This window comes from Pteropus alecto, unplaced genomic scaffold (genome assembly GCF_000325575.1).
Source record: "Pteropus alecto unplaced genomic scaffold, ASM32557v1 scaffold34, whole genome shotgun sequence".
NCBI lineage: Eukaryota > Metazoa > Chordata > Mammalia > Chiroptera > Pteropodidae > Pteropus > Pteropus alecto.
Window position 1 is genome coordinate 2,994,134 of NW_006435763.1, and position 11,271 is coordinate 3,005,404.

The following is an 11,271-nucleotide window of genomic DNA, read 5'->3' on the forward strand; positions in this document are numbered from 1 at the left end:
CTGTTTTCCAGGAAGGGCACAGGACTTGCAGATGGAGCAGGGAGACTTGAAGATGGCTCTTAGAGAAGGCAGGTCAGGCATACCCAAGGCTTGATCTTTTCTGAGGTACAAGGTCAAGATATTCGAGGTAGGCAGTTCCTAAGATGTCGCCAGGTGAGCCCCACCCACAGGTGTTCAGGCTCTTGTGTAATCGCCTCTCTGGGTTGGCCTGGTAACTTGCTTCTAATAAACATGGCAAAAGTGATGAGGCATCCCTTCTGTGATTAGGTTACAAGGGCTCTGAGTTCTCTCTCGCTCACTCTGATGGATCCAGCTGCTGTGTTAGAAGCTGCCCCATGGAACAGTCCACATGGCAATGAGGACCTGTGGGCTGCTAACAGCCACATGGGTGAGCCTGGACGTGGACTGTTCCCAGGCCGACCCTTGGGATCCAGACTGCAGCCTTGTGAGGGACCCTGAGTCAAATGACAGAACTAAGTCACACTAGATTCCTGATCTTTTAAAACTATAAGATAAGTATTTGTTGTTTTAAGCCATGGAATTTTGGAATAATTTGTAACATAGCATTATGTCGTCAGTGCAATAATATTTTCCAAGCACTACCTTTGCCAGGGCCTTGTTAGAGACGGGTGATTGGGAGGAATGAGACGCAGTCTTAACCCTTCAGGACCTCAGGCTCTAGTACGACGAGAAGATAATAATTCCAAATGGAAAGCTGGAAGCATTTCCAAGGCATAAAACCGGTGTTGGTGGGCAGGGGACCCAGAGTTAATGAAGCATTCCAGGGCTTTGATGTATGAGTAGGAGTTCACTAAAAGGATGCTCCAAAAAAATTATATGCTTTTTGAACAAATAAATAGCCTAGAGTGGTAAAAGATGGGAATCAAGACCATCGATCAGGAGATAGAAGATCGAATTATCATGATTTGGTGACTACTTTTAGGAATTGAGGAACAGACACAAGGAAGAGTCGTTGTGGGTGAGATGGGTTTGATTTGTTTGTTTGGTTGGCTTGTTGGTTGAACAGGTGGGTGGATGTGCCATAGGCTAAAACAGAGATCACCGGAAGGGGACTGTGCAGAGCAGTGAGCCTGTGGAACAGGTCCCAGATTTGTTCCACACTGATGTTCTTTAGCTTTTTTTGATCACTATTTCATATCTCACACACACACACACACACACACACACACACACACACACACACACACACGCACAATCGGGTATCTATTGCTGTGCAACAAATTATCCCAAAGCTTGCTGACTTAAAACAACAAACACTTATCAAGTTTCTGAAGGTCAGATCGTGAGAATAGCTTTGCTACTCAGGGTTTCTCACAAAATTGCAGTTGCGATGTTGGCCATGACCGTAGTCACCTGAAGACGTGGATGAGGGTGGGCGATCCACTTCCAAGGTGGCCCGTCCACAGGCCTTTGGGTGGAGGCCTCGGTTCTCCTCCACGTGAGCCTCTCCCTGGGGATGGTCCACAGGGAAGCTGACGTCCTCCAGGGCAAAGCAATCCAAGAGGGAGAGGCTGACCAGGAAGCCAGAGAGCTTTTTAGAATCCAGTCTCCTAAGTCATACACTCTCACTTCTGCTTTATTCATTAGAAGTGAGGGACATCAAAAAAAATTGTGGGCAAATAGAACTACCTTATGACCCAGACCCAACAATTGCACTTCTGGGTATTTATCTGAAAAAATAAATTTTTTAAACCCCACTAATTTGAAAAGATATATGCACCCCTATGTTCACTGCAGCACTATTTACAATAGCCAAGATGTGGAAGCAACCTAAATGCCCATCAATAGGTGATTGGATGAAGAAGTTGTGGTACCATATACACAATGGAATATCGCTCAGTCATAAAAAAAAATAAATGAAATCTTACCATTTACAATGACATGGGTGGACCTAGAAGGTATTTTGCTAAGTGAAATAAAGTCAGAGAGAGACAAATACTGTATGGTCTCATCTATAAGGGGAATCTAAAGAACAAAATAAATGAACAACAACAAAAAAAACAAACAGACTCATAGATACAGAGAACAAATTGGTAATTGCCAGAGGGGAGGGGGATTGAGGGGCTGGGTTAAAAAGGTGAAGGGATTAAGAAGTACAAATGGGAAGTTACAAAACAGTCACAGGAATGTGAAGTACAGCATAGGGGATATAGTCAATAATGTTGTTATAACCATGTAGGTGTCAGGTGGGTACTAGACTAATTGGGGGGATGGCTTCGGAAATTATATAAATATCTAACCACTATGCGGCATACCTGAAACTAATACAAAATGATATTAAGTGTCAACTTTAATTGAAAAATAAAAGTTGAAAGAAATTTGTGGATGTATCTTAAAACTAATATGTACGCATTCACACATGTATATATGTGTGTACATATACGTGTATGTCTATATGCCAGTGCCTAGCTCGTGGTAGGCACTCAATATTTATCAATGAAATAATTTTACTGCATGCAGAAGTTTTATCCTATTTCATTCAACGTATTATGAACAAGGTTCCGTGGTATCGAGAAATAAATATATCATGGACTCTGCAGTCAGGCTGGCTTGGGTTTGAATTCCAGCTCCATATGTGCATATTTGATAACTACTCCAAAGTTCAGTTTCATTGTCTGTAAAGTGAGAATAATAGCTCCTATATACCAGAGATGCTATATGGATTAAATAATCTAAAATATGCACAGGACTTAATTCACTGCTTGGCACGTGGTAATTACTCTTTAAGTGGCATTTACGGTAAATATCATGCATTCCTAGATAGAGTGGCCTTTCACGTGTCCTCCCTGTGTTTTCTGCTGCTGTTTCCCTTGGCTCGTGGTTGAGGCCTTAAGGGTGCAGACACCAAGGGATGAGCTGCCACAGAGACCTCACAGTGCAGAAAGGGGAGGCGTCTTCTGTTCCAGTACAAGCCCAGGAGAGCTGCCTGTTTTGTACTTGCTGCGCGGAGGTCTCAGAAAGCATGGAGCCTGATGCCAGCCGTTATGCCGACTGCAGGCGTGATTAACTGGTTGCCTATTCAAAGCACTAACACTTATTCCCATAGGTACCTGCTTACGATGACTAATTAGATGAAAGTTCTTTCCAAAGCCTGTTTGAATTATAGCTCTAATATAATAACTCCCTAAGTCTTTATTCAATTTGTACATGATCTCTGTTTCCGCTCTTTCTCTTTACGGGGATCGATAAGTTGTTTAGACACCTTTAATAGAGAGGAAATGAACAGAAAGCAGGTTTTGCCACTTTATGAAAGCAACTGTTACGTATCTGACCTTTAAAACAGACCATCTTTCTCATTCCCTTGAGGAGTTGGGATTTTCAGGAAAAGTTAGGTGCGCTTATTTCCGTGATTAGGTAAGGATGATTAATGGTCTTGCCAGCAATTAAAGTTGAACTTCGCTGTAAGTCACATGGACTCGCTTTCACGAAGCTCGCTGTGTTTATTCTGGGCGCCATATATCACAGGCCAGGGCGGCTTGTTTTCCGTTCTTGTCGTGTGCCGCATCTCATGCTCATGTTCCCTCTGCTCCTTCGTGACATTCAAAGTACCTCTGGGATGCCAAGATCCTCTCAGGAAAAAAATAATTATTTTGAGACACCGCATGAATAATAGGACAGTAAAGAAAGGGAATAAAATGTTCTGGGACTTTTTAACCCCCAGCGCAGTGCCTTGTATGTACTGTTCTATTGTATTCGTCGAAGTTGTCTTTGTTCTGGGCCCATCTTCTTGGGGGAGAATCTTGTTCTGGTGCTTGTAAGTGAGGTTCCGAAGGGACAGTATTATATAAATTTCAGATGTCATTGACTTTTATTTTTTTTTATTTTTCTTAGGCGAGGTAACCCTTGGTTGACCTCACAGATTGCAAGGACCTTGTCAGGTTACAATCCCTTATTTTTTATTTATTTATTTGTTTGTTTGTTTTTTATACCTATAGCACCTGGTCTTCCTAGGTGGTCTCCCATTTAAGTACTAACCAGGCCTGACCCTGCTTAGCTTCCGAGATCAGACGGGATCGGGCTTGTTTAGGGTGGCATGGCCATACACCAGATGTCACTGACATTTAAAGTGGAATGGCAGAACAAGAGACTGATGCCCTCCCCCTCATAATGACCTCTGGTCCTTCTCCATCTCCTGTAACCAGAGCGCTGAGGTTCCCCAGGTGACATTATTCAAAGTAGACCATTTAAGCAGGAAAATTGGTGGAGACGGTATCGGCCGCAGGGTGTCCCCCTGAGCATACGTCTCAGGCAAACATCTTGGGACAAAGATATTCTAAGTAACCCAAAAGACAACCACTCTGTTGACGTTCCCTCTTCCCAATCCTGTTCCATTGCCAGCACAACTCCTTGCATAAGCACACCTGGGGGGCCAAGGTGTCTGGGAAGAAGTGCAGGAAACCTTAACATAAGGGGCTCAGAGTTGTGAATTTAGTGTTCACGCCACCCATTTATTGAACATCCACTGAGTGAACACACACTACTTGTCATGTGCTGTTCTAGGTGCTAAAACCTTCGTCCCGAGAAAGTGACGATTTCAAATGGGTCAAGACCACACTGCTGGGAACTCCAGGCCAAATCTCAAAAAACAAACAAACAAACAAACAAAAAAACCCCCACAAGTTTTGTATTTTAAATATCAAATAGAGAGCAAAGAGATTTTAAAGGTTTTCCATCCAACCCATGCGTTAGACAGTTATAGTTACGTTCAAGAACTGAAGTCAGGCTTTAAAAAAACAAAAAACAAAAAAAGTTTGATTTTTCTACTGAGACATAAAATGTGTAGAAAGAAGAATTTAGGAAACATCCAGGTATTGAGCACATAATTTAAGAAATCGAACACTATACATTCGATTGAAGTCCTTCCTTCGTCCCTGCTCCGCTCATCCTGCCCTCTCGACCCACAGAATTGCCATCTTGATTTCCATGTCAGTGTCCCTAGAAGGCATGTTTGTTCAGCAGAGATATTCTAACTCGGTGAGGTGGGGATGAAAGAAAAACCACATTGTGGAATTGTGTGTCCATTTAAACCCGACTACCTTGAAAAATCCTAGCAAAAAAAAAAAAAAGAGAGAGAGATGGATTTGAACATTTGGTCTAAATTCTCCACTACGGTGTAATTAGTGGCATTGATTTTACACTTCAGCGTTCCCATTTTCTACTGAAGCGTTATCCTCTAAGTGAGTTTCAGTTGTAAACGGAGGGAGGCCAGGTGGAATCTGAGAATGAGAATGCGGGAAGAAACTGAGTCAGGGTCGGCGACACACTTCCTCTCTCCTGTCCCCGCTTTCCTCTGCGTCTGCTTGATCTTTCCTGCTCTGTATGCAGACTTTCTCCAAAACAAGTGTATTCACAGGGCCATCAGATTTAGCAAAAAAAAAATATATATATATTCATATATATATTTATATTGTTATACATTATACGTATTTGTATATTATGTATTATGTGTGTATATTGTGTGTGTGTGTATAAGACTCAGTTAAATTTGAATTTCAGATTTTAAACAATGAAGGATTTTTTAGTATGTATTCTATGCAATATTTGGACATATTTACACTAAAAAATTCTTCATTGCTTATCGGAAATTTCAGTTTCAGTGGGAATCCTATATATTTACCTGCCATTCTAAATAGCTCCTACAAATACTTGTGTTAAGCCCAGCCCCACAAAGAGACTAGCTTTCTCTTCCTCTCAGTTCCTGGGAGGGAAAGGACCCTGATTGGTCCAGCTCAGGTCAGGTGCCCTGGTGGGCTTTTCATCATCCTTGGGCTGAGTCCCCTTGATTAAGTGGTGCCGCCAGAAGACCACCTCACTGGGTTAGGGCAGCAGATGAGGAAGGGGCCTTTTCTCATTTCTCTCTGAGGTGGTGTAATGTGGCAGTTGGGAGCACAGGTTCTCAAGTCTGACTGCCCGGTGTAATTCCTCTCTCTCTGTAAGCAGAGTTACGATCGTGTGCAAGTTATTTGATGCCAGTTTCCTCATCTATAAAAATGAGATGATGGTGATAACAGTAACTATGTCACAGGTTGTTGTGAAAATTGAATGAGTTAATAATATGTAAAGTTCTTAACACGGCTCATAACGTAGAAAGGATTAATGTCTTAATTATGGATTCAAGAGAGAATGTAAACATTATGAAAGCTGAGAAATTGTAACAACTTGAGAAGTGTCAGGAAAGAGAACAAGATCCTCATCTTACGAAATGTTGAATTCAAAAAAAAAAAACAATGTAATTAATAGAAAAAGAAAATGAGGTTTAGACATGTTGTTTATAAGTATAATGGTAACCGAGAGAGGCATTTTTAAAAAGGAAAGACGTGACTATTGGGAGAAAAGAGAAGAAGGGAGGATGTATGTAGAGGTGGTGGAGGGAACAAACTCTGTTCTCATCCATCACAATAGGAAACCAACAGATAATTCCTGAAGTAGAGAAATCACATAATATTTAGCCATATCAAGGTAACAGTCAGAAAAACTTTAAATGTAAATGACCAAAGTGGTTCCCCAGGGGAATCTCGGGGTGTGTGTGTGTGTGTGTGTGTGTAAGGGCGGGCAGAAATAGGGGAGGGGACTTGCTGCATTTCATTATTGAAAAAAAAAATGTGTTTACAAAGCGTCTGTAATAACATGGAAAATATTTATAATTTAAGTGGGAAGGCTGGCAACAAATTGTATACACAGTGCATTCACAAGTATATAAAAACTAAAAACAAAACAAAAAGCTATGCATTGGGAAAGGCCTGGAGGGAAACATGCCAAGTTATCTACAGCTCTCTGGGTGGTGGGTAACAGGATTATTTTATTTTTGTCACAACTTTTTTTCATTTCCATAGTTTCCCAATTTTCTATAGCAAACAGGCGCAGCTTTTATAATGCCAAAAATAAACTCTATATGAAAGGATTTGAATGGAAGCTCTTCGGTGCGGTTTGCTGTCCTCTCTTTGTGTTGAGTGGCTTGGAAGAAAGGATCATTTGGCCGGGAGTCAGAAGCCACGGGGTTTTGCTCCGGCTCTGCTAACGAGCTGTACTCCTTGGGCGGGTCTCCAACTACTCCCTACTACTGAGAAGAGACGGCTGGAACTAAATGATCACTGAGCTCCCCGCTTGGGTCTTAGCACTAATTCTAGGGCAATTCGCTATGAGCTGGGAAAAACTCACATTTTGTGCATCGCAGCCCACAATGGTCCTGTGAGGGGTACCAGTAAAAACTGTACCCCAGCTTTGCTCAGTCCCCTTGAAATGACCTGTGCACCTTGTCAGAGAGAACCTGTTGTTGGAGAGAGAACAGTCTTGGAGTCAGGGAGACCTGTCTATCCAATAGTTGTAAGCCCTGGGGCAAATCACCTAGCACAGCACCTACGACAGTGCCTGATATGTAATAATTTGTAAAGAAAGACCTCTCTGAACCCAGCTCCTTGTCTTTAAAAGAAAGATGATAACAATTCCTTTTTCTTAGGGTTGTTGTGGGGATGCAAGAGATAGCTATGTCCCTATTCAGGGACATAGCACAGCATGTGGCACATGATAAGTACTTGATAAATGGAGGCTGTCGCAGGAGTAGCCAAGCTTGATGGTGTTTATAAAACCCAGCACGGAGCTACATGCTTCACATCCATGATGTCATTTAGCCTGACCACACTTGCCATCAGGGAGCCATCGCTATCAGGTTTCAGGTGCAACATGGAGTTGTGGTTAAGAGTATGGACTCTGGGGACAGACAGTGCTACTGTCTAACTGTAACTGGGCAAATTATGTAACCTCCAAAACATCTCTTCCTCATCTGTAAAATGGGGATGTTACTAGGATACCTGTCTCCTAGAGCAGCAGTCCCCAACCTTTCTGGAACCAGGGACTGGTGCTCCTATGAGAATCCAATGCCGGATGGTTTGAGGCGGAGCTGAGGTGGTGATGCTGGCGCTGGTGAGCTTTGCTCGCCCACCCACTGCTCACTTCCTGCTGTGTGGCCCTGTTCCTAACAGACCACAGACTGGTACCAGTCTGGCAGCCCAGGGGCTGGGGACTCCTGTCCTAGATGGTTGTGAGCATTAGATAAGTTATTCTGTGTTAACTGCATGGAGTAGTGCCTGGCACAGAATACTGGCAGCTATTATTATTCTTATTTTGCAGATGAGGTCGCTGAGGCTGAAAGCAGTCATAAGCTGTCCTATGGAGGAATGTCACGGATTTAGGGGTGGAGACGTGAAGCCAGGCAGTTACGTGCCAGCACATGCTTTCTTAATAATCCTGCTATATCTTCCTTCTCCCTAGTCAACTCTTTAATATGAATAAATACTGATTTAAAAAAAAAAAAAAAACACGCACAAGAATTGCAGGCCTGCTTATGATTGTATCTGTGGGTCAGAGTAAATAAAATCTGATAAAAAGATCTGAACGATGACAAGGGCCATGCCAGAAAGCTACAAAGGCTCAATCTTGTGCCCAAGCTGGATGGCATTCGGAAAGGGGCTTTTCGCTGGCCTTTGCCTCTGTATAAAGCAATCACTCATTCACTGCTGAGTCCCTGGTGGCCAGCCACAGTTTGCATGGCCCGTGGGGGATGGAGGGGCAGCAGAAGCAGAGGTGGAGGGCTCAGTGGTCTTGTCTCGCAAATTGTAGAACAAAGTGGAAAACGTGATTGCAGAAATTCTCTGAAATCGCAGAGAACCTGTCCAGAGTGATTTACTGCAACCGGACTTTGTCATTTCTCGCTGTGTAAGGGATCGTGTTTGTAGGTGTGTGTTGATCTTTCTACCCAGGAAGGGAGCCTGGAGTGTGACCTCTTTTTGATCTTTACTGGGTTTGGGTGTTCAAATACACCTTCAGGTCAGGCTTAAGATTCTGAGGAATCTTCTTTGAGACCAAATGACTGAGGGCTTAGGATGTGCTAGGAGCTGGTGCTATAAATAGGAACAATTCCTAATATCTGAAGCCTATCCACCATACAACAGTCCAGGCGAACTGCATCACTGAATCTAAGATGGTATCAATATTTTATTTTAAGCGCCACTAAGAAAAAAAGAAAATCACTCTCTCCAGTAACCTGGGATGTACCACCAGCTGTGAGTTACATTCCAATTTTCAGAGATGACAAAATGTGGGGAATGTGTATCCAGAAGTGACAAAATACACTGTTAACTCATCTGGTCCCCCCAACCTACTCCACGAAGCAGATACTGTGCCCAGCCTTGTCGAGAAGAGAACACTGGTTGGGAGATGTTAAATCACTTGTTCAGAGTTATACAGCTGGTCAGAGAGCGTGAGGGTTCACATGTAGGCAGACCGGATGCAGCCGGTGACTTCCGGGAACTGCGGGTCACCTATTCTCCAGGCACCTAAGAAAGGAGGAAAGCCTGCCGGCTCCTTTTCACCCCTTTCCCGCGTCCCTTGGCTGAGCCTCGGGCCTTGCCGCACACTTGCCAGCCTTCCCTCCTCCACAGATGGACTCCCTAGCTGCTTTGGGAGGCCCAGCACCCCCTTTCCGAGTCTTGTCTGTGCCTGCATTCTCTGGTTGCGAACAACAGAAAGCAATAATGACCAACGGAAGCAGAAGGGGAGTTGGTTGGTGAGAAAGATGGCAGCTCGCAGGACGGAAGGGGAAGGCAGGCCCCAGGGCACAGGCAGGAGTCGAGATGCCAGGAGGTCTTGAAGCATCTGCTTGAAGGGATCTGGCTTGACCGTTGCTATTAAATTTTTCTGAATTTATGTCACAAAGTTCAAGAGTCAACATTCTGGGATGGAGAGTCCGGTCGGCCTGCTTTGGGTTATGTCAGGGGGTGTTCATTGGTGGCTCCCCAGACACCACGCACAGCAGGAAGTCCCCAAAAGGAAGTGTGGGTGAAGAGAGCAGGCTCTGGCTGGGTGACCTTGGGCAAGGGGCTTAACCCCTCCGTACTTCCATTCCTTCCTCTGTAAAACGGGGATCACACAGCTGCACCTCACAGGGCTGCTGGGGGAGGGGTGCCTGAGAGAGCACGTATGAAGTGCTTCATACATGGTAGTTACTGCTCCTCCCCTCACACAGCAAATGTCCAAAGCTGTTTGCTGCAGAATCTTCTTGATACCTGCAGCTTCTTGAATCATTTTTTTCCCCCCAGAAGTGCTTACAGTCCCTAAAATTCGAAATGTCTCATGTTTGATTTTCTGGAGTTTCCACTTGGAAACCAAAATCCCAGGTGCTCGAACTTTCTGTCTGAAATACCCAATATCCAACATTGGTGTATAAATGGGTAATTTCTAAAGCCATCCCACGTATGCCTTATTTTACTTGGCCCATGATTGACGTGACTTGTGCCTAGCACTGTGGTAATATCTGTGACCTATACGCAAGGGGAAAAGATCTGTATCATTCATGAGTTTGTGACTTACTAGGTCAGGGATTCCTGACCTCTGTACCATTGATACTTTGTCAATTTTCGGTTGTAGGGGGCTGTCATATCATTGTAGTGTGTTTAACAGCATACTTGGCCTCTGCTCCTACATGCCAGTAGCAAATGCCCCTCCCCCATAGTTCTGAAAACCAAAAATGCCTTCAGACGTTTTTCAAATGTCCTCTGGGAAGAAGGCAGCATCGCCCCTGGTTGAGCATCACTCTTCTGGATGAATATAAACTCCATGAGAACCTGCTTGTGTCTGTCTGGTTCATCCCCAAATTTCCAGGGCCTGGAAGAGTAGCTGGCACATAGTAGGCACTTAATATTTGCAAAACGATCAAATAAACTCAGATCATGGCGACCTTCTGCTAAAAAATAAAACAAACAAAAACTCCGGCAAGCCCTATCACTTCTGACATCAAGCCGATTCCTTAGCTGACATCCACAGTCCTACAAGATGCGGGTCCAGTCTACATTCTCAGTCTTGCGCCCCCACCAGGACTCAGGAGGCCGCAGTGGACTCATTTCACCACATTCGTTCTTGCAAAACAAACTTGACATTTTGGCAAGAAAACTCTCCAGCCAGCTGCATTTCTGTGGCCCTGAGACCTGTCTGGAGGATTCTCAAACAAATATTTCAGTCATCAGAGTGACACTAAGAGGTGAACCCTCCATGAATAAGAGATGACAACGCTTTATCGCACAAGAATAAAGCGGACTCTCCTCCTCGCCCGACACGGATTTGAAATGGCACAGCTGGGGCTGTGGCTGGAAAGACCTCAGCTTCAAGTAAGCCTTCCTGTCATCTCTTTCTCCCTTCCTGACTTCTGTGGTAGGGACAGGGGTGGGGGGGATGGGGAGGGAGCGAGGGAAGGGGAGA

At 44.1% G+C, this 11,271-nt stretch overlaps 2 pseudogenes; one reads left to right on the plus strand and one right to left on the minus strand.

Annotated features, from left to right (window-relative positions):
- LOC102891213 overlaps nt 1-11,271 on the plus strand; it is a 55,066-nt pseudogene that overhangs the window by 17,361 nt on the left and 26,434 nt on the right.
- LOC112479158 lies at nt 3,948-4,066 on the minus strand (annotated as a pseudogene).